The 23587-nt window shown below is 44.9% G+C and overlaps 1 protein-coding gene and 1 long non-coding RNA gene across 3 annotated transcripts in view; one reads left to right on the forward strand and one right to left on the reverse strand.

Annotated features, from left to right (window-relative positions):
* Positions 1-23587, reverse strand: part of SQSTM1 (sequestosome 1) — an 86540-nt gene that overhangs the window by 14303 nt on the left and 48650 nt on the right. The gene's annotated exons all lie outside the window — the stretch shown is intronic.
* LOC132659790 (uncharacterized) lies at positions 148-7714 on the forward strand. The gene is made up of 2 exons (XR_009600595.1): positions 148-1189; positions 2602-7714. It is a non-coding gene; the product is annotated as an uncharacterized LOC132659790 (long non-coding RNA).

A 23587-nucleotide genomic window follows, 5' to 3' on the forward strand; every position in this document is an offset into this window, starting at 1 on the left:
GGGGCGGCGCGCGCGGAGTGAGACGCTGCGCAGGGGGCCGTGGGGCCAGCGCTCACCTGGCGGGACCCGGGAAAGGAGGCGCGGGCGCGGCGCCAGGGCCCTTTCCCGCTGAGACCCAGGCCCAGCGCGCCTGCCGGGGAGGAACAGGCGGCCCGGAAGGGGTGCGGCCGGAGCTCGGGATGCGGAGTCACTAGAGGGGGACAGAGGTTGGAGCCGACCCCAAGCGCCGTCCGCCGGCCAAACCCTTCTCCAGTCCGTGTCCTTGGGCTGCCGGTGCCGGGCGGGGTCACTGCCGGACTGAAAAGCCGACAGGGGCTTCGGTTTTTCCGCAGTGACAGGGAGCGAACACCTCGCTCTAGGCGGCAGGCCCGCGGGTCAGAAGCGATGCAGTGGGTCGCAGGGGCCCTGCAACGCTGGACGAAGTGACGTGGACCCTGCCCCAGGCTGGAGGGCGGGCGGGGCGCCTTTCCAGCCCCCCTGGAGACCTACCCCCGGGCGCCCCTCCGAAGGCAAGGTCCAGCTTGACTGCGGAAGGCTGGGAGAATCAAGGCAGGAGCCATGCGGTGTGGGGGCGCGGAACTCGAGGAAATGGTGGGGCGACCCTTGGCGGGATCTGGTGCCGCAGGCGGAGCCCCGCGGAGGTGCCTGGGCCCTCCGGGCGGGGGACGGCCGCTCAAGGCAGAGGGGTGCCGGGTCCCAGCTGGACTGCGGGCGGCAGTCTCCCGGGCGCGCCTCTCCGGCCGAGCGCGGGGGTGGCGGGGGCGGGAGAGGCGCTTCCCTGACCAGGTTTGGGAGGTTAGGATCGCGTGGAACGGACGGCCGCTGCTTGTCAGGGTCCGGTCAGTGTCCCTCCTCTCCCCGGCTCCCTTCGAAACCTTCTGGAAAAGTTATCTGTCGTTCTCTTGTGCTCTGAAGTCCCGCCCTCCTGCTAGGCTCCCCACCAGCCGCTGCCTCTTGGTAGCAGCTAGCTCCCCCAAGGCTTGGGCGCCCTCTGCTCCTGGCGCAGGGCACCTCTTTGGCTCAGCCTGGGTCCCAGCGCCTGAACTTTGGGGGAGCTGGGGTAGCATTTGCGGGGTCAAGTGCTGGACGTCGCGCGTGCCTTTCATCGTGTAACCCTAACTCTCGAGCTGGGATGGCGCTGCTCCTCCTCCGACCTTCGGTAAAACGGTGTCTCGGACGCCCCCTTCCGGTGAGGACCGCCTGGCGCAGCAGCCGCCTTGCGGGGTCTCGGGGTTCCAGCCGCTCTGTCGCGGGGGGAAAGCGTGTGCCTGGACTAGAGAAGGGCGTGCGGTGGCCTTGGCAGGCCCTGATGCTCTGCCTGGCGCCCAGGAGCTACTGTGTGGCAGGCCCTGAGCTAGGGACAGAGGAGAGGACAGGAGAGGCGCGAAGCCTGAGCGCCCTGGAGGTCACGCCAGAGTTGGCAGGATGGCAGCCTGTGCGCCCTGGCTAAAAGCGTGTCAGGTGGGGAGAAACCACAGCGCGCGGGTCCCAGCTTCAGAGAAGGGCACCACCCTCTCCACCGCACCCCCCTTCCCCCGCCCCGCCCCGCGCAGTTCTGGAGAAGGAGCTGAGGGTTCCTTAGAAGAGACTTCTGAAGAGAAAAGGGGGCTAAAGCCCCTCTCCACCCCCCAGATTTTGCATTCCCCAGTCCCTGTGTTAACACCTGGGCTCGTGGACTCTTTAATCAATAGAAATTGGTGAAAGGCCAGCCAAGAAGGCCGTCGGAACTGGTTTCTTATGTCAGGTAACTAGAATAGCGGGGAAAAAGAAAAAAAGAGAGAGTCCAAAATGGTGGAACCATGCAGAGGAAAAAAAAAAGCCCATGAAAGGGGCAGTCCAGGACCTGAGTGAGAACCTCTGGTCTTGGGTGTAAGCAATAAGGCAAATGTGGGTACCGCCCCCTATTTGCATAGGGTGTAACGAATCAGGTTCCAGGGGAAGGAGACAGTGTAAAAACGCAAAAAACGAGCGCAATAGGGGCAGCTTATGGGTGACTTCAGGTTTTCTTTTTGGTTCAGTGTTGAAGAATCTACCTGCCGAGCAGTAGCCACAGGTTTAATCCCTGGGTCAGGAAGATGTGCTAGAGAAGTGAGGGTAACAGGCAGGAAGGCCAGGGGTCTCCAAACGGAGGAAATAGCCTGCAAGTGTCAGACATTTTTCTCTCTCTTAAGCAGCAGGAGGAAACTAGAGATATTTTTTCCTTCTCTATACAAATTTAAAAGGAGGTTTCTCTTAAAATACTGTGTTGCCATAATGACACCTGGTTTCACTTGAAGTTAACCATTGCCTTTTTCTTATGGAAATATTAATCTTAAATTATGCTAATGACCTGTGCATTTACCCCAAACTCTGTCTTCAAGTTGGTTCCGCCTTTTGGCTCAGAACCTACTTGACAGACCAGTATGTTATACTCAAAGATATTGTTCCTCTAATCTATGTAAATGAAACTGTATGGTGATCTGCCCTTCTTCAAGATTCAAGTTAATCATTTTATGGCCCAGGATGAACCATTTGGTGCCAAGATTATCCCAAAATGCATCTTATGGGTGAGGGACTTGGTGCCATTCTGGGTTTTAAGCCATTCCTTTCTTTCATTAACAGACTGCTCGTGACTATATAACATCCAGCTGAAGACTAGCAGGGGGGTACTCTTTCTGCCCCCTTCTGATGCCTATGTCAGAGGCTTTCTCTATCTCCTTTATACTTTAATAAAACTTTATTACACAAAAGCTCTGAGTGATCAAGCCTCGTCTCTGACCCCGGATTGAATTCTTCTCCTCTGGGGCCAAGAATCCCGGCATTGTGATTCAACAACAACCTTTCAGAAGGAAATGGCAACCCACTCCAGTATTCTTGCCTGAAATCCCATGGACAGAGGAGCCTGGTGGGCACTCAAAGTCCTTGAGATCACAAAGAGCTGGGCACGACTTAGTGACTAGACGACATTGGGTTGGCCTGCCCTTGCTCCGTGGGAGTCTGCTGCCTGCTTCCAGCTTGAGCTGTAACTCGGCTGTCCTTACAAATACTGCCAGCTTAATAAAATGCTGTTTCAGCTACACTTGGTCCACCATTCCAAATCTCTGATAGAAGGAGACAAGAGCCGAAGGAGAGTACACCCACCCGACACAACCTGGGATGAGGGTAGGAGAGGGTTGGTGGCCCCAGCCTGGAAGGGTGGCGTCGCTGCCTGCCTCCTCTGCTGCTCCCACGTGCAGGGGTCACGTGACACCCAGCTTTTGCTCTCGGCACCGCAGAAGCGGCAGCTGGGTTTTGGCTGTTCTGTATCCCGCTGCTCATCACTTGCCCCATGTGTGCATGTGTGCAGTCACTTCCAGTCCCTGGCAGTTTCTTTGTAGTCTGTTGCTGGAGGAGATGTTTGAGTGCAGGCACTGCTTACTGTAAAGGGTCCCGGGTCTCAGCCTATCTCACCCTCACCTGTTCAATTTCTGTCCCTTTTCTGGATGGAATTTTCGTTTGAAGATTCGTTTCTCCCCTATCATTGTGGGTAGGATGGAAAACACATATGACCCAAGCTTAGCCAGACAGCATCTGAAGCCCCCTGGGTCAGGGGCGGGCATGGAAATGCACACTGGGGTCCCCTGAAAGCAGGAGCCTGCCTGAAAGCCTCTGGGTCCCTACAGGCCTAGTGCTGGCTCATGAAATGGCTTATACCAGTTGACGTTGGTCTTTTTTCTTCTGTTTAAATTTGTTTTTGTCTGTGCTGGGACGTCCTTGCTTTGCGCGCGCTTTCCCTAGCTGCGATGCTCAGGCTTCTCACTGCGGTGGCTTCTCCTGTCTCAGCACAGGCTCTAGGGAGGCAAACTAGTTTCTGCAGCAGCTGTGGCTCACAGGCTCCAGGGCACGGGCTCAGCAGCTGTGTGTGGGCTGTTACTGCTCGGCATTTGACATCTTCCTGGGGAGCGAACCTGTGTCCCCTGCATCAGTAGGCAGATTCCTGCCCACGGTACCACCAGGTCAGTCCTGACTCTGGTCTCGGTCAGTGTAGCCAAAAGTACAGAACCACCACCTCCCACTCCATGCCTGTTGCCGGGTTCCAACGGCAGCGATGGTCCCCGCAGTGCAGACCAGAGGTGTGGAGGCTCGGCTGTGGCTGTGATGGCGCGGCCACATCCTGTTGACTATGCTCCCGGAAAATAAAAGTAACAACACTCTCATAGCGCTCCTCTTATGCCAGGAAGCATTCTGATTTTTTTTTTTTTTTTTTTTTTGCCAGTTCTTTGCTTTCATGCTTTACTGAAAGTAAAATGAATCAAAGACTGGTTTTGGTAAGCAGATTATGTCTCTGAAAGAATTAGTTTTCGTTCAGAGCAGAATGTTGTCCCATCCACTGTGATACAAATCCTTTTGGACCAGTGCATTCAATATAAAACTCAGGCAAGGAAACAGAACTTTATTCTCTCCATGACTATAAATCTCATATGAAAACACGTTTTACTGATACTGCTACTAAACTTTTTCAGTCTTTGCTTCCCCTTTCGCTCCCACCACCCCCCTTAAATATAAAATTTGCAACATTTCCCTCAAGTCTGAAGGCCTTCAGTACAACCTGCTTTGTTTGACATCGGAATCATTTTGGGTCGCTTTTGAATGGTTCTCTGCTTTTTGGAAGAGTCATGTAATGGTTTAATTCTTAAATCCACCTTTTCTTTAATGTCCTAACATGTCAAACTCCTCTTCCCTTTTGGCCATTTCTTAGTAGTCAGCAAGTGTTCAAAAATTTAATGTCCAAATAGACCAATACCTTTAAACCCTTCTTCTGGCATACACACTGGCACGACATCATCCCTTGCAACATAATCTGCAGTTGGTCGTCAGCCTTTCACAAAATGACAGCTGAATATTTTATATAGATTGACTCACCTGCTCCCTTGAGGTCAGACCATGTGATTAGCTCTGGCCAAGAACCTGAGACAGAAGAGCCATGTACCTTACAGGCCAGAGCGTTTCTTTATTTGCCAAAGCCAGAGCTTCTAAAACCCATTCCCTTTTCCAGAAAGCCTGCAGTGTTCAGGTGGTTATTCTTGGAGCCTCAGCGGGAACTACCACAAGCAGGTCGGACGCTCAGGCTTTGAAAAATGTACCATTTTTAAATCATGGAGTCTTGCAGTTGTTGCAGCAACACAGTGCACAGAAGGACAGAGTAACTCGCCCCAGGCAAGGCCGCCTGAGCCACGGGAGCGGAGCCAAGATTATGAACGCAGGCAGGCTGTCTCTCCAGGTTACGCTCCTGACCTCCGCGATCAACAATCTTCTAAATGTCCTGAACCCATTTTACTTTTCGTTGCCAGACAGTCCCTCTCCTAGCTGCATGTATCAGGGCAGAAAGACTTTTTCTCTACCGTCTTAGATTCAGTACTTGGGGCCTGAATTAAACCAACAGGAGACAGATTAGCAAGAAAAGGTTTTTATTCATGTACTAGACAGAATTTGGGGCTTATATGCCAATTTAATGGGGGAGCAAAGGAGAAAGGCGGCAAAAGGTCCTTACAAGGACAGCACATGGCTTTTAAGAAAGATAAAAGGGTCTGATCTCAGAGGGAGAGCAGTGAACAGTCCTAAAGAGAGATCTTAAGTTTCCTGTCCAGGAATTAAACTTGAGTAGCCTGAATATTCATTGGAAGGACTGATGCTGAAGCTGAAGCTCCAATACTTTGGCCACCTGATGTAAAGAGCTGACTCACTGGAAAAGACCCTGATGCTGGAAAGATTGAGGACAGGAGGAGAAGGGGATAACAGAGGATGAGATGGTTGGATGGCATCACCGACTCAATGGACATGGGTTTGGATAAACTCCGGGAGTTGGTGATGGACAGGGAGGCCTGGCGTGCTGCAGTCCATGGGATCACAAAGAGTCGGACACAACTGAGCAACTGAACAACGACAACAAAGCCTGGATGAAAACTAGGAATCTTAGTCACTGGACCACCAGGGGATAGAGGCTAGAAGGAAAGTTCCCTGGCTCTTCCCTCTTATCTGAAAGCAAGGTTTCAAGGAGGCAAAAACTGTAAAAACAGATACAAAGTTTATTATCAGAGACACAGCACAATGTAGGAGAGAGCACACAGAGACGGTTAAGAGAAGCAGGGCAGAAATAGGCACCCAGAGAGACAGGATATGGGCGTTCTCTCTAACGCGGAGGGCCGCAGTGTCAGAAGCTAGGCCGAGATAATACATCCTGTGAAGGGAGTGGATGTCCTAAATGAGGAGCGTGGTAAAAAGGTGATTTAAATCACTTAAACACAGGACAATCCTTCCAGGTCTTTGTTTACCTTTGACCTTTATCATTTCTTTCTTCACACCTGACTGCCCTAAGACCTTCCCCTAAATATGTGTGCACTTTTTTCTAAGATGGATCCCACCACAGAGGCCAATGGGTACATGCCTGTCCACACTTCCTGTGGAGTGAGGCCCACTCCCTCTTCGACCCTCAAGAAGCCTTCCTGTGCGTGTGCAGACAGGGAAGTCTTCCTTGACCTCAGGAGTTGGTACCTTACCTCTTTACTTTAGTAGAGCTCAGCTTTTGCCACTAGCTTTGTCCCTGGAGCGTCTGGGTGAGAACAAAGCTTCAGTTTTACTCCAGTTGACGAACACCACCTGTCTAGCCCGGGGGCCCATCTGTCTCCTCCCTCGGGTCCTTAGGAGACTATTTGCAAGTTTTGTGACAATGTCTCCTTGGGTTATCAGGTGAAAAGAGTCAACCTGTTACTGAAGAGCAAGTTTGTGTGCCTGATGCAGTGAGGCCACACAGGCCAAAACATCGGAGTTTGAAGCCAGGAAAGGTTTATTGCAGCGTCACATGAGGATAAAAGGCGGCTTGTCCCCCTCAAACCTGGGACTCCCCAAAGGGTTGCAGCAAAGCATTTTTAAAGGCAAGATGAGGGAGGGGCTTGGTTGGTTGGTGCAAACTTCTTGGTCCACGTAGTCAGATCACAGTGTTCTTGTAAAGCTACAACAAGACAAATGTTACTGTTTGCGACTTTATATGAATGGAAAAGTGTTATATCCTTAAAGGTCAGAGCCTTGATAAGGGGCTAGCCTGTATACAGGCTGTATTCAGGCTATCTGCAATATTTTAAACTCAAATAGAACACAAAGGTATTATTAATAGGATACCTTTGTATTCTGTTTGAGTTATTAATAAAAAGATATTGTAAAAGTATTCTAAAGGTAAAAGAAACAGATCTGATATGAAGATATGTTCTTCCCTATTACAAATATTTCTCTCATTGATCCTAGGGAGGGGATTTAGGACACTGGAATTCTTTTGGGAGGCTCTGCTTTTAGACAGGTACAGGAATTCCAGGGCGGGGGGGAAAAAGCTTATTCTCCAAAGTCTTCAGTTCAAAACTCTGTGTCACAGCGTCTCCCTGCACCAGCGCCTGGCTGGCCTTCCCGCTTCCTCGCTCAGCCTCTTCAGTCCCTTCTCCGTGAGCGCCAAAGTGATCATTTCAGAATGCAGATAAGACTGTCACTCCCGCCGCAGGCCCCATTCCGTCCCCGCTTTGGACAGATCCCACAGCTTCAAGGGCACAGACACCAATCCCTGACAAACGGTGCTCTATCCCAGCGCTGTGCCCTGCCCCGTCCGTCCCAGACCGCTCTCACTGAGCTCCACCAGACTGGCACTGATTGCTGCCACTGATCAACCCTTTCCCGAGAACTCCTCCTCTCCCCTGGGTCATGCGGCTAATCCCGCGCTCCCAGGGAGGCCCCTCTGTGGCCATTCCCCACGTGACCAGCTCTCTGAGCCCCGCAGGCCTTCCCCTCCCAGCACTGCGCACAGCGGCCACAGGCAGGGCTGTGGCCGGGCAGGACTAAGTCAAAGTCAGTGTACAGTGTGTCTGTGTCACCAGAAACCCGAGCAAGATCTGGCACGGGGTGGACATTTAGAACATTTGCTATGAATGAACAGGGACGTGAGGCTGAGACAGGCTGGGACCTGAAACAGGGACCCTTTGCTTCAGTGCTTGCCCCTGGACAGAGCAACAAAATATAAAGGAAACTATAAGAGACTAAACGCAACCCAGAATGCATAGATAACTGGGCAAATCATGAACAAGATACAAAAAGACCGAAATCCCAACTGCCTCTTCTGAGGGGGCAGGAGCAAAAGCAGGGTGCTGCACATGCACCCTGCACATGGCACCATCAGGACGGTGGGCAGACCACCTAAGCCACCCTTCAGGCCTGAGCCCTCCTCCGCCCTCCCCCCACCCACAGAAGGAACCCGCTTACCCCTCTCCACCAGGGACCCGGCAAGGCAACCTCTTACTTGTGTTTGCACCCTCCCGCTGCAACAGGAGTCCCAGCCTCGCCAACCTTTCTTGTCTGGCCTCTTACCAATTTCTATTAATTAAGGCGCCCAGGAACCTTTATCAGTAACATACTCTGCAAAGGGACACAGTCCCCTTCCTGGGAGAGGATCTGGGCACCTCGAGGCCCACCGAATGCAGCATCCTTTTGTGTGACAAGCAGCCTCCTGAACCCCTAGTTTCAGCATCACCACACTTGCTAAGTCTGCCTTCCCGGCCCCTGAGGGCCTCAGGACCCTCACTCAGGCAACACTTTCTTCTCCCCTTTCTCCTTTTACTCTCACTGCTTCCCCTCCCCTTTGCCCCTTTTCTCCCCTGACGTCGCTCTACTTCTCCTCTCCATCCTGTCTTCTCCTGCTTCTGTCCTATCCTTCTGAGGGGCATCACACAGCGACAGTGTCACTCCTCTCAGTTTGTAAGGCCTGCTCCCTCTGGCCAGCAATGGCTCACCCTGGTGGAAGTCTGAGACGGGAGAGGCTCGCCTCTCACCTTGCAGATCTTGGTCTAGCAGGCTGTCGCTGACCAGAGATTTATGACAGCAACAGAGGTTCAAACCTCACATCCTGTAGTGGCCAGAAGTCTGATCATCCAAATATTCCCACCTTTATTCTCCTGCTGCCAGGAAGTCTGGTTGGGATGGAATAGACTGAATCAGCAGATTTCTCCTTTGCGACCCCATGGACTGCAGCACGCCAGGCTTCCCTGTCCCATCACCAGCTCCTGGAGCTTGATCAAACTCATGTTCATCGAGTTGGTGATGTCATCCAACTATTTCATCCTCTGTCATCCCCTTCTCCTCCTGCCTTCAATCTTTCCCAGCAACAGGGTCTTTTCCAATGAGTCAGTTCTTCGCATTAGATGGCTAAAGTATTGGAGTTTCAGTTTCAGCATCAGTCCTTCCAATGAATATGCAGGACTGATTTCCTTTAGGATGGACTGGTTGGATCTCCTTGCAGTCCAAGGGACTCTCAAGAGTCTTCTCCAATTAAGTTCAAAAGCATTCGAAAGCATCAGTTCTTCCACGCTCAGCTTTCTCTATAAGTCCAAATCTCACATCCATACATGCCTACTGGAAAAAGCATAGCTTTGACTAGACAGACCTTTGTTGGCAAAGTAATGTCTCTGTTTTTTAATATGCTGTCTAGGTTGGTCATAACTTTCCTTCTATGGAGCAAGTATCTTTAATTTCATGGCTTTAGTCACCATCTGCAGTGATTTTGGAGCCCCCCAAAATAAAGTCTGTCACTGTTTCCATATTTTCACCATCTATTTGCCATGAAGTGATGGGACCAGATGCCAGTGCAGTTCAGTTCAGTTGCTCAGTCATGTCTGACTCTTTGCAACCCCATGAACCGCAGCACACGAGGCCTCCCTATCCATCACCAACTCCTGGAATTTACCCAAACCCATGTCCATTGAGTTGGTGATGCCATCCAACCATCTCATCCTGTGTCATCCCCTTCTCCTCCTGCCCTCAATCTTTCCCAGCATCAGGGTCTTTTCAAATGAGTCACCTCTTCACATCAGGTGGCCAAAGTATTGGAGTTTCAGCTTCAACATCGGTCCTTCCAATGAACACCCAGGACTGATCTCCTTTAGGATGGACTTGTTCTTGCAATCGAAGAGACTCTCAAGAGTCTTCTCCAACACCACAGTTCAAAAGCATCAATCCTTCAGTGCTCAGCTTTCTTTACAGTCCAATTCTCACGTCCATACATGACCACTGGAAAAACCATAGCCTTGACCAGACGGACCTTTGTTGGCAAAGTAATTTCTCTGCTTTTTAATATGCTGTGTAGGTTGGTCATAACTTTCCTTCCAAGGAGTAAGTGTCTTTTAATTTCATGGCTGCAATCACCATCTGCAGTGATTTTGGAACCAAAAAAATAAAGTTAGCCAGTGTTTCGACTGTTTCCCCATCTATCTGCCATGAAGTAATGAGACTGGATGCCATGATCTTCGTTTTCTGAATGTTGAGCTTTAAGCCAACTTTTTCACTCCCCTCTTTCACTTTCATCAAGATGCTCTTTAGTTCTTCACTTTCTGCCATAAGGGTGGTGTCATCTGCATATCTGAGGTTATTGATATTTCTCCCGGCAATCTTGATTCCAGGTGTGCTTCTTCCAGCCCAGCGTTTCTCATGATGTACTCTGCATAGACGTTAAATAAGCAGGGTGACAATATACAGCTTTGACGTACTCCTTTTCCTATTTGGAAAAGGAGTCTATTGTTCCATGTCCAGTTCTAACTGTTGCTTCCTGATCTGCATACAGATTTCTCAAGAGGCAGGCCAGGTGGTCTGGTATTCCCATCTCTTTCAGAATTTTCCACAGTTTATTGTGATCCACACAGTCAAAGGCTTTGACATAGTCAATAAAGCAGAAATAGATGTTTTTCTGGAACTCTCTTGCTTTTTCGATGATCCACCGGATGTCAGCAATTTGATCTCTAATTCTTCTGCCTTTTCTAAAACCAGCTTGAACATCTGGAAGTTCACAGTTCACGTATTGCTGAAGGCTGGCTTGGAGAATTTTAAGCATTACTTTACTAGCGTGTGAGATGAGTGCAATTGTGTGGTAGTTTGAGCATTCTTTGGCATTGCCTTTCTTTGGGATTGGAAAAGTTTTCCAAATTTGCTGGCATCTTGAGTGCAGCACTTTCACAGCATCATCTTTTAGGATTTGAAACAGCTCAACTGGAATTCTATCACCTTCACTAGCTTTGTTTGTAGTGATGCTTCCTAAGGCCCGCTTGACTTTACATTCCAGGATGTCTGGCTCTAGGTGAGTGACCACACCATCATGATTATCTGGGTCATGAAGATCTTTTTTGTACAGTTCTTCTGTGTATTCTTGCCACCTCTTCTTAATATCTTCTGCTTCTGTTAGGTCCATACCATTTCTGTCCTTTATTAAGCTCATCTTGGCATGAAATGTTCCCTTGGTATCTCTAATGTTCTTGAAGAGATCTCTAGTCTTTCCCATTCTATCATTTTCCTCTATTTTTTTGCATTGATCGCTGAAGAAGGCTTTCTGGTCTCTCTTTGCTATTCTCTGGAACTCTGCATTCAAATGGGTATATCTTTCCTTTTCTCATTTGCCTTTCATGTCTTTTTTTTTTTCTCGGCTATTTGTAAGGCCTCATTGGACAGCATTTTTGCATTTCTTTTTCTTGGGGATGGTCTTGATCACTGCCTCCTGTACAGTGTCACAAACCTCCATCCGTAGTTCTTCAGGCACTGTTTATCAGATCTAATTCCTTGAATCTATTTGTCACTTCCACTGAATAATCATAAAGGATTTTATTTCTATATACTGATATATGTGCAGGTGAAGGTCCCACCTGTGTGTTGGAGTCCACAGATGACTTACAGTTGGCTGGTTTCAGGCCTGATGACCCTGGTGGGCAGTGGACAGGCTGTTAGCTCCTTCACTGGCCCATTCTGGACGCACCAAGTCTGGTGCCTGAATAGGCATCCACAGCAGGTGGGTTAACGGCGATCTCTTTCTCTTTTCCAGTCTTTTCAGTCCTGCCTCCCTCCACCTCTCCCTTGGTTCTCTTACCCACACTCCCATGGTTTCCACCTTGGAGACTCCTTGTTGGCTCACCTTTTCATGAGCCCCCGTACTTCTGTTTTGTGTTCCAGCTGGCAGAAGGGCTAGTTGAGAACGGAGCTGGACTGGACAAAGCCCCCCAGAGGCCGCCTTGCAATAATACCGTGTCTTTGTTTCTTGTTTAAGTTTCTGTCATTGATACCTGTTGACTCTTAGTCAGTGAACGTATCAGGATCTTTGTTTTCTGTGCTTTTGTCTGTCCCACCACTCCTGCAAGTCTCCACCTCATTGTGCGTAAGGGTTGAGCACTTAAGCCTTAAAATGCAAACACGGCCCACATTGCCTGAGACTCCAGCCTTAGGTTACTTAGCAGGACTTTAAAGAACATGGAGCAGGGGGAAGGAGCTTGCATTTCTCTCCCCTGTCTTTAAAATGTAACTGTTCTGCCTGGGCTTTCAGGAACTATCTGATCCAAAATCTGTAGCCCCCAGACTGAGAAGGAAAAGGAAGAAGCCTGTTAAAACTCAAGCCAGAAAACTATATGGTCTCCAGTGCTGTGTTGCATTATGTAAAAATTAACTTGTAAATGTAAACACTGACTTGTACATTTTTAAGTCAGAAATGAACTTGTAGTTAACTTTTTACAAGTTAACCTGTAAAAAATTAACTTGTAAATTTAACGTTAAAAAATTAACATGTAAATGAGTATTTAATTAGCTTAAAGTAAATCAAGCATTCATATAAATTCTAAGCAACACAAAACAAACTCACCAGGCTGCATTTCAGGTCCATGTGACCTGGGAAACAGTCAATATTGAGTTAACATCTAGAATAAAGTTAGCTTAAGCTTGTAGCTTTAATACATACAGACCTGTCTCTCGAGTCATCAAGTAAAATGCCTTTATTGCTCCAAGGGTTACTGAACGCCAGTAAGTGCACATTGTGTCTGTTCTAAAATCTGTCAATGAGGAAAATAACCTGATATAATTAAACTTTTAAGTATATGGAACAGAGATAACAGCTTTTTGGTAAACTCTATAGGAATAAGTGGGGCTTCCCAGGTGGTGCTAATGGTAAAGAACCCGCCCGCCAATGCAGGAGATGCAAGAGACACAGGTTCGATCCATGGGTCGGGAAGATCCCCTGGAGAAGGAAATGGCAACCCACTCCAGTATTCTTGCCTGGAGGATGGACAGAGGAGCCTGGCGGGCTACAGTCCATGGGGTAGGAGAGAGTCAGACACGACTGAGCACAAACACACACATAGGAATGATAAGTTTTGAAAATGTCCATCTAAAATGGTTTCTCTAAATCTTGGTAACTTGACACTGAATGATAGGAACTCATTGAATATGCCGGGCATTTCAAATAAGATAAATATTGGAACATTAATTGCTAAACAGGTCTAAATTTACCTATTTTTCTCTTACAAGAGGGAAAGTACAGATGTTGTGTTTATTAGACACATATCTTGTACCATGTTGAGGAAAGAAACAATGCTTTGGGAAGATGCATGTTTCTAGAGGTTATGAGATAGTCTGATCAGAAAATGCTGACATGACAGTTTATAATTACTTGCTTCTTAGTTTTTGCTAGAAATTAATGCTCTAAGAGTAAGAATTATGAGGAAAACATTTCAGTATGCAAGGAAAATAGGAAACATGTTTTCAGTAAATGAAGATGTAAGGATGGAAGTACATTTTGTTAAAAGATAAAAAGTGGTTTTGTCCTAGAGCTGGTTGTTTCTAAATGAAAAAGAAAATGAGAGACAGAATAACATAGGATACAGAAAGCTGGAGAAGTTTCTAGAAAAGGAACATTGGGAAAAGATTTTTGCACATGGTCAGGATTTTCTCAAGATTGGATTCAATTTTAACTAAGTAAATGGATAGAGTAGATGGCATAGGACTGGATTTTGTTTCTTTCTCTTAAGAGAACAAAGTTTTCTTGGAATGCTGCTTTTACTAACAGATTGTGCAGACTTCTTTGCTTTTAAATTTTAAGCTGTTACTTATTTGCCTTTTGAAATCTTTTATTGTCACTTTGGTTAAATGAATAAGTATTGTTTCACAGGGACCTGTGAGCCTATATGACCAAGTGTGTTAAAACTTTTTAGTATTTTTTTTGCCTTTCAAATATCAAATGCTAATTAAAGTTATTTTGACCTCCAGCTGAAGCATCCCAAAGAGAGATCCTAAACTAACTGGGTTTATTTGGTATATTAAATTACATGGGAAGTATTGGCAAATGAGTTCTAAATATTCTCAGGCTGCATAACATGGGTAAACGTTATTGATATAGATACTCTAGAAATTATATGAAATTCTTAAAAATCTGGTATGTCCTGATAAAAATATTATCAGTCACAATCTCTAGTTACTATAACCAAGTTTGTTTGTCAGTTACATTGTTATCAGATGTTCAACTGTGCTTTTTAAATCTTCTGTCATTCATAGACAGTTAAGCTGATGCTTTGTAAAAATGCTTCATCTTCAAGATTCACAGAAACAGCATTTTGACAAGTACAGGTTTCTTTCTTTTTTTTAATATTTTATTTTATTATTAATTTATTTATTTTAATTGGAGGCTAATTACTTTACAATACTGTAGTGACTTTTGCCACACATCGACATGAATCTGCCATGGGTGTACATGTGTTCCCCATCCTGAACCCCCCTCCCACCGCCCTCCCCATCCCATCCCTCAGGGTCGTCCCAGTGCACCAGCCCTGAGCACCCTGTCTCATGCATCAAACCTGGACTGGCGATCTGTTTCACATGATAATATACATGTTTCAATGCTATTCTCTCAAATCATCGTACCCTCGCCTTCTCTCACAGAGTCCAAAAGACTGTTCTTTACATCTGTGTCTCTTTTGCTATCTCACATACAGGGTCATTGTCACACATCTTTCTAAATTACATATATATGCGTTAGTGTACTGTATTGCTGCTTTTCTTTCTGACTTATAATAGGCTGTATAATCGGCTCCAGTTTCATCCACCTCATTAGAACTGATTCAAATCCATTCTTTTTAATGGCTGAGTAATATTCCATTGTGTATATGTACCACAGCTTTCTTATCCATTTGTCTGCCGATGGACATCTAGGTTGCTTCCATGTCCTGGGTATTGTAAACAGTGCTGCGATGAACACTGGGGTACATGCATCTCTTTCAATTCTGGTTTCCTTGGTCACACATATATTTATGTATATATTTATTACACACGTCCATACACACACAGAGTTTCATTCTGTTTTTCTGTGGTTAAGTACAGTGGGCCATCTGTCCATTTTTTCAAGGGGACGTTCTTCCTAGAGCAGTCTGTCCTCCAGTTTTAACAGTCATCTGAGAGAATTCCCTTCTTTTTCTTCTGTGCTATTTCTTGCATTCCTTGTCTCCCTTTTTCTCGGTTTACTTCATCTTTTTGGAAGACAACATTCTGTGAAAGCTTCCTGAGAAAAGGTAGGTGCGAAATGAAGACTTTGAGGTCTTCTGTATCTTTCCACTTCATCATCTTGTGTTTAGCATGGTGCCTAAGTTCTGATTACGGCTATATGAAGGATCCCATCATTAACAGTAATATATATTTCTGGTTTTTTTTCCCCCTTTTTTTGATTATAAGTGACCCTCAGAACATTCCTTTGCTCTCTAAACTATTGATTAGACAATATGATCAGTCCCTTCACCACCTTAATTTTATCAATAAACACTGCTTCCCTTATTGTCTTATTCTTAGACAGTTCTGTATTTATCCTCGGTTTATACCTTCTCCGTCTCTTTCTCCCTAAGAAACTGAAAGCTAATCTCCAGGGACTGTGTGTGTGTGTCTGTGTGTACGAATGGTGTGCAGCTCCTTTCTCCTTGTTTATTTTTGACTGAGCTGGGGCTTTGTTGCTGCAAGCAGGGGCTGTTCTGGCTTCTCACTGCAGTGGCTTCTCTTGTTGCAGAGCATGGACTCTACAGTGTACAGGCTCGGTAGTTGCCACTTGTAGGCTTAGTTGCCTCACGGCATATGGGATCTTCATTCCTTGACCAGGGGTCTAACCTGTATCCCCTACATTGGCAGATGGATTCTTAACCCACTGGACCACCAGGGAAGTCCCAATACCATGCATATTTTATCAAAGAAAAAGTGAAGCTTAGCAAGGTTATTTGGTGAAGATCTGGAATTTAAACAGAGGCTTACGCTGTTTCCCCTGCTATATAATTTAAGAAAGTGAAAGTGAAAGTGAAGTCGCCCAGTCGTGTCTGACTCTTTGCAACCCCAGGGACTGTAGCCTACCAGGCTCCTCCGTCCATGGGATTCTCCAGGCAAGAATACTGGAGTGGGTTGCCATTTCCTTCTCCAAGGTACAGGTTTCTTATAACTTTCATATCATACCACTAAATTGGGTAAACTTGATGACCTTATAAAACTGCTAAATAAGTGAACTGAAGGATATGGTTATAATATTTCAGTTTTGTCTGAGACATTACTGGCTTTTATTCTGTGTTTTCCAGATATAAGGAAACCCTTCCCGTCAAGCTAATTATACTTTACAGCAATTTGGTAAGTTATACCCCTAAGTAGAACTGAAACATTCCCTCTACCTGATCCCTCCAGAAACTGGAAACTAAGGTTCCCAGCAGCTTTATCACGTAAATAAGGAAGGCCATTTCCTAACAGGTTAAGAATCTCAAGGTATTTTGAGGAGACTTCAAAAAGGGAGGGATTCACCCAAATCTGTACAGCAAAATCTGTGATAAGCCCTTGTCACCACTTTCCATAAGAGGGTACAGAAAAACCAAACAAACTTTTTGGCCAACCCAATAAAATAACCTATATAACCGTACATAAGTAACCAAGTCAATTTCTTGAAATCAGACTTAATTTGCAACCAAATAAATTATAACTTGGCTATATTTAGTAAAAACGAGGATAATCTTAGAGCGAAAAAGATTGTTTCAGTGTACATCAAATTCTGATTCTGTTTTGAGGTCTGTACTTATTAAGACTACTTCCCAGATAGTTCTTTGTTGTAAAGTTTAATTGCATTATTAATAAGATACTCTAAGCTCATTTCTGAAGCCGATCACTGCCGTCTATCTTTAGGTGAGGATCAAATGCCCCATGACCTGTGGCCAGGCTGTATCAAAAACTGGGAGCTGCTGTGTTAACTGTACAGTGGCCCTAGTACTTAGGAAAGCTGGAGAAATGTTACCCGCTAGAGATTCTTTTATAAAACAAAGACTTAGTTCTGACTCTTTCAGTAATCCACTGTAGGAGCCATCAGAGGGATGGGTCTTCTGTGAGCCACGGGGACAGCAAAGCGGACAGAACTGCAAAGCGAGCAACTCGACTGGAAGAGCCTGAGCGAGTTAGGCCCCTGGTGTCTGTGCCCCCAGATTCCCGAGCCTTCCCTAGTATTCTCCACAGGAACAAGAAAAAGCTGAGAAATGGAGCTATGAGAAAGCAAGCATAAAAAGGGGGACAACATTCCAATCTCTGAAGCCCAACAATAGCAACTTGCTGAGAGTTTACATGATGCCACCCACCATGGGAGGGATGCACCACAGGACTTGACGAAAGAGTCTTTCAGGGAAGGGACTCAAAAAACACAGTAAAACAAGTAACCCTTGCCTACGATTTGTGTGCCTGTAATAACCCACAGGCCCATTCAATTCCCCCTTCATTATTCAGGCCAGTTCAACATACCTGGGGGAAGACTGGCAGTTAGGTATCACCCAAATGCTCCCGCGGTCAGGATATAAATATTTTCTTATGTTCATTGATAACTTTCACAGGATGGATTGATGCTTCCCCTACCCAGTCTGAAAAGGCTACTGAACTCTGTAAATCCCTTTTAAAAGAAATAATTCCTGGGAATTCCCTGGTTGTCCAGTGGTTAGAACTCTCTGCTTTCACTGCCTGGGGCATGGGTTCAATCCCCGTTCAGGGGCCTAAGATCCCTCAAGTTGAATGGCATGGCAAAAATAAAAGACACAATCCCTCAGTGTGCACTTCCAAAGCCCCCCTGAGTGACTGTTATCCCTCTTTTATACCCAAAATCACACAGGGGCTCACAACAGCCCTAGGGATAAACTACAAGTTACACTTATTGGCACCCCCAAGCTATGGCAGATCCTTGGGATCACAAAGAGTTAGACGTGGCTGAGCAGCTGAACAACAGTCTTCAGGGAAGGTAGAGAAAATGAACCATACTTTAAAGAAAACCTTAGGAAAAAAAAAAAAAAAAACTGCCAAGAGACTCACATTACACTCCTTAGGGTTCATGTACCCTCAGGAGTATTTTGAAATGACCCATGGGAAGGCTTTTCTTACTACTGACATTCTGCCAAATGAGGAAGTGAACAGACCCTAAAAGATGAATCTAGGAGAAGTTCAGAAGGCAATCCAGGACCATGACATCAAGGCACTGCCACCTCCACCAGAAATACAGTAGAAGGGGTAGTTCCTTCACAAGGAAACCCTGGGGACCACGTTCTTCTTAAAATCTGGAAAGAGGGGTCCCCTGAAGACCCATTATTACCAAAGTAGGAAGGCCCCTATAATGTAATTTTACCCACCCCCAGTGCTGTCAAATTGTAAGGGATATCTAACTGGGTACATTTGTCCAGACTAAAGCTTTTACCTCCAAAAATCTCACAGGTCACCACAGAAGAACAATACACCTGTGAGCCAGTGGAAAACCTGAGATACCTATTCGGAAGACAGGCACCACCGACAGATAAGTAAAATGATGTGGTGAACTAGACTCTTACTTGCTGCTGTAACTCTTGCTTGCGTTCCACCAGTTGGCTCAGCCACCCCCGCCCGGGAAGTGGCTCTTCTGTCTGTGCTGGGTTTAAGGGAAACACTCCACCACAGAAATGCTTCCTCTCCTGACTCTGTCTGCTTTACTAGTCCCTGTAACTAAAGGACAATGGCAACAAAACTCACTTATCAACATTTCCAGAATCATATCCAAAGGAGAACACTTAAAAGATGCTGGATGTGCCATCAACACCCCTAGCTGGCCACTGGCCCTCCTCTTGCAGTCTCCTGAAACTGCCAATTCCAATGGTAATCAACAATCTAAATCAGGGACAATTACCACCACCACAGCCCCCCCCCCCCCACCCAAAACCTCTGCTGGTCACATGTGTACCTTCCAGGAGGCTATCCCAGCTCTTTACCCTGAATCCCCCATATGGACACACTGTGTTAAACTGCCTAAATGGCATTTGTTTCACTTGCCTCAAGAGCCCTCCAAGCTATAAATGCACCAGATATGCTGCCTCTTTTTTTTTTTTTAATTTTTGGCTGGATCTTCGTTGCTGTGCAGGCTCTTCTTTGGTCGCACCGAGCAGCGGTTATTCTGCAGTCATGGTGTGCAGGCTTCTGACTGCTGTGGCTTCTCCAGGTGCAGAGCACAGGCTCTGAGGCACACAGGCTTCAGCAGGTGCGGCCCCAGGGCTCAACAGTTGCAGTTCTAGGGCTCTAATGTACACGCTCAGTAGTTGTGCTGCCTGGGTTTTCTTGCTCCACAGCATGTGGGACCTTCTTGGACCATGGATGGAACCGTGTCTCTTGCTCTGGCTTCTTTTTTCTCTAAATTATTTTAAGTGGAGGCTAATTACTTTACAATATTGTGGTGGGTTTTGCCATACATCAACATGAATCAGCCACGGGTGCACGTGTGTCCCCCATCCTGAACCCCCCTCCCACCTCCCTCCCCACCCCATCCCCCTGGGTTGTCCCAGAGCACCAGCTTTGAGTGCCCTGCTTCATGCATCAACCTGCGCTGGTCATCCATTTCACATATGATAATATACATGCTTCAGCTATTCTCCCAAATCATCCCACCCTCCCCTTCTCCCACAGAGTCCAAAACTCTGTAATTTACATCTGTCTGTTTTGCTGTCTTGCATATAGGGTCATCATTACCATCTTTCTAAACTCCATATATATGTATTAATATGTTGTATTAGTATTTCTCTTTCTGACTTATTTCACTCTGTATAATAGGCTCCAGTTTCATCCACCTCATTAGAATTGACTCAAATGTGTGTGTGTGTTGTTTTTTTTCTTTTCATAGCTGAGGAATATTCCACTGTGTATATGTACCACAGCTTTCTTATCCATTCATCTGCCGATGGACATCGAGGTTGCTTCCATGTCCTAGCTATTGTAAACAGTACTGCATTGGGGTACATGCATCTCTTTCAATTCTGGTTTCCTTGGTGTGTATGCCCAGCAGCGGGATTTCCAGTTTTTTAGGGAATCTCTACACTGTTATGCATGCTAGCTGTACTAGTTTGCATTGCCACCAACAGTGTAAGAAGGTTCCCTTTTTCTCCACACCCTCTCAAGCATTTATTGTTTGTAGACTTTTTGATAGCAGCCATTCTGACCAGTGTGAGATGGTACCTCATTGTGGTTTTGATTTGCATTTCTCTGATAATGAATGATTTTGAGCATCTTTCCATGTGTTTGTTAGCCATCTGTAAGTCTTCTTTGGAGAAATGCCTGTTTAGTTCTTTGGCCCACTTTTTGATTGGGTCATTCATTTTTCTGGTATTGAACTGCATGAGCTGCTTGTAGTTTCCTTCATTGTGCAAAAGCTTTTAAGTTTAATTCGATCCCATTTGTTTATTTTTGTTTTTATTTCCATTACTCTGGGAGGTGGATCATAGAGAATCTTGCTGTTATTTATGTCAGAGAGTGTTCTGCCTATGTTTTCCTCTAAGAGTTTTATAATTTCTGGTCTTACATATATATCTTTAATCCATTTTGAGTTTACTTTTGTGTATGGTGTTAGGCAGTGTTCTAATTTCATTCTTTTACAGGTGGTTGACCAGTTTTCCCAGCACCACTTGTTAAAGAGATTATCTTTAACCCATTGTATATTCTTGCCCCCTTTGTCGAAGATAAAGTGTCCATAGGTGTGTGGATTTATCTCTGGGCTTTCTATTTTGTTCCATTGATCTATATTTCTGTCTTTGTGCCATTACCATACTGTCTTGATGACTGTGGCTTTGTACTAGAGCCTGAAGTCTGGCAGGTTGATTCCTCCAGTTCCGTTCTTGTTTCTCAAGATTGCTTTGGCTATTCGAGGTTTTTTGTATTTCCATACAAATTGTGAAATTATTTGTTCTAGCTCTGTGAAAAATACTGCTGGTAGTTTGATAGGGATTACTTTGAATCTACAGATTGCTTTCGGCAGTATACTCATTTTCACTATATGAATTCTTCTGATCCATGCACATGGTGTATTTCTCCACCTATTTGTATCATCTTTGATTTCTTTCACCAGTGTTTTCTAGTTTTCTATATATAGGGCTTTTGTTTCTTTAGGTAATTTATTCCTAAGTATTTTATTCTTTGTGTTGCTATGGTGAATGAGATTGCTTCCTTAATTTCTCTTTCTGTTTTTTCATTGTAAGTATATAGGAATTCAAGGGATTTCTGTATATTTTCTATCCTTCAACTTTACTATATTCATTGATTAGCTCTAGTAATTTTCTGGTGGAGTCTCTAGGGTTTTCTATATAGAGGATCATATCATCTGCAAACAGTGAGAGCTTTACTTCTTTTCCTATCAGGATTCCTTTTATTTCTTTTTCTTCTCTGATTGCTGTAACTAAGACTTCCAAAACTATTTTGAATAGCAGTGATGAGAGTGGGCACCCTTGTCTTGTTCCTGACTTAAGAGGAAATGCTTTCAATTTTTCACCCTTGAGGATGTTTGCTGTGGGTTTGTCATATATGGCTTTTATTATGTTGAGGTGTATTTCTTCTGTGCCTCTTTTCCAGAGAGTTTTTATCATAAATGCATGTTGAATGCTGTCAAAGGCTTTCTCTGCATCCACTGAGATAATCATATGGTTTTTATCTTTCAATTTTTATCTTTCAATTGTTAAAATGGTGATTTGCAAATATTGAACAATCCTTCATCTCTGAGTTAAAGCCCACTTGGTCATGATGTATGATCTTTTTAATATATTGTTGGATTCTTTTTGCTAGAATTTTGTTAAGGATTTTTGCATCTATGTTCATCAGTGATACTGGCCTGTAGTTTTCTTTTTTGTGTGGCATCTTTGTCTGGTTTTGGGATTAGGGTGATGATGGCCTCTTAGACTCTGTTTGGGAGTTTACCTTCCTCTGCAATTTTCTGGAAGAGTTTGAGCAGGACAAGTGTTAACTCTTTTCTAAATTTTTGGTAGAATTCACCTGTGAAGCCATCTGGTCCTGGGCTTTTGTTTTTTGAAATATTTTTGATTACAGTTTTGATTTCCATGCTTGTGATGGGTCTATTAAGATATTCTATTTCTTCCTAGTTCCATCTTGGAAGGTAATATTTTTCTAAGAATTTGTCCATTTCTCCCAAGTTGTCCATTTTATTGGCATATAATTGCTCATAGTCTCTTATGATCCTTTGTATTTCTGTGTTGTCTGTTGTGATTTCTCCATTTTCATTTCTAATATTATTGATTTGATCCTTCTCCCTTTTTTTCTTGATGATTCTAATGGTTTATCTATTTTATCTTCTCGAAGAACTAGCTTTTAGTTTTGTTGATCTTTGCTATAGTCTCCTTCATTTCTTTTTCATTTTTCTGCTCCGATTTTTACTTCTTTCTTACTTTCTACTAACTTTGTGGTTCTTCTGTTCTTATTTTTCTAGTTGCTTTAGGTGTAAAGTTAGGTTGTTTATTCGATGTCTCTCTTGTTTCTTGAGGAAGGCTTGTATTGCTATGAACCTCCGTCTTAGCACTGCTTTAACTGAATCCCACAGGTTTTGGGTTGCTGTGTTTTCATTTTCATTTGTTTCTATGCATATTTTGATTTCCTTTTTTATTTCTTCCGTGATCTGTTGGTTATTCGGAAGTGTGTTGTTTAGCCTTCATATGTTTGTGTTTTTAATAGTTTTTTCCCCTATAGCTGACATCTAATCTTACTGCATTGTCATCAGAAAAGATGCTTGAAGTGATTTCAATTTTTTTTTTAATTTACCAAGGCTAGATTTATGGCCCAGGATGTGATTTGTCCTGGATAATGTTGCATGTGCACTTGAGAAAAAGGTGAAATCCATTGTTTTGGGGTGAAATGCCGTGTAGATTTCAATTAGGTCTAACTGGTCTATTGTATCATTTAAAGCTTGTGTTTCCTTGCTAATTTTCTGTCTGGTTGATCTATCCGTAGGTGTCAGTAGGGTATTAAAGTCCCCCACTGTTATTGTGTTACTGCTAATTTCCCCTTTCATACTTGTTAGCATTTGCCTTATGTACTGATGCATGTTGGTTGCATACATATTTATAATTGTTACGTCTTCTTCTAGGATTGATCCTTTGATCATTATGTAGTGTCCTTTGTCTCTTATCATGGTCTTTATTTCAAAGTCTGTTTTATATGAGTATTGCATATTGCTGCTCCTGCTTTCTTTTGGTCTCCATTTGCATGAAATATCTTTTTCCAGCCCCTCACTTTCAGTCTCTCTGTGTCCCTAGGTTTGAGGTGAGTCTTTTGTAGACAGCGTATATATGGGTCTTGTTTTTGTATCCATTTGACCAGTCTTTGTCTTTTGTTTGGAGCATTTAACCCACTTACATTTAAGGTAATTATTGATAAGTATGATCCCATTACTATTTACTTTGTTGTTTGGGGTTCATTTTCATAAACCTTTTCTGTGTTTCCTGTCTAAAGAAGATCCTTTAGC

The sequence above is a fragment of the Ovis aries genome, chromosome 5 (genome assembly GCF_016772045.2).
Source record: "Ovis aries strain OAR_USU_Benz2616 breed Rambouillet chromosome 5, ARS-UI_Ramb_v3.0, whole genome shotgun sequence".
Classification (NCBI taxonomy): Eukaryota; Metazoa; Chordata; class Mammalia; order Artiodactyla; family Bovidae; genus Ovis; species Ovis aries.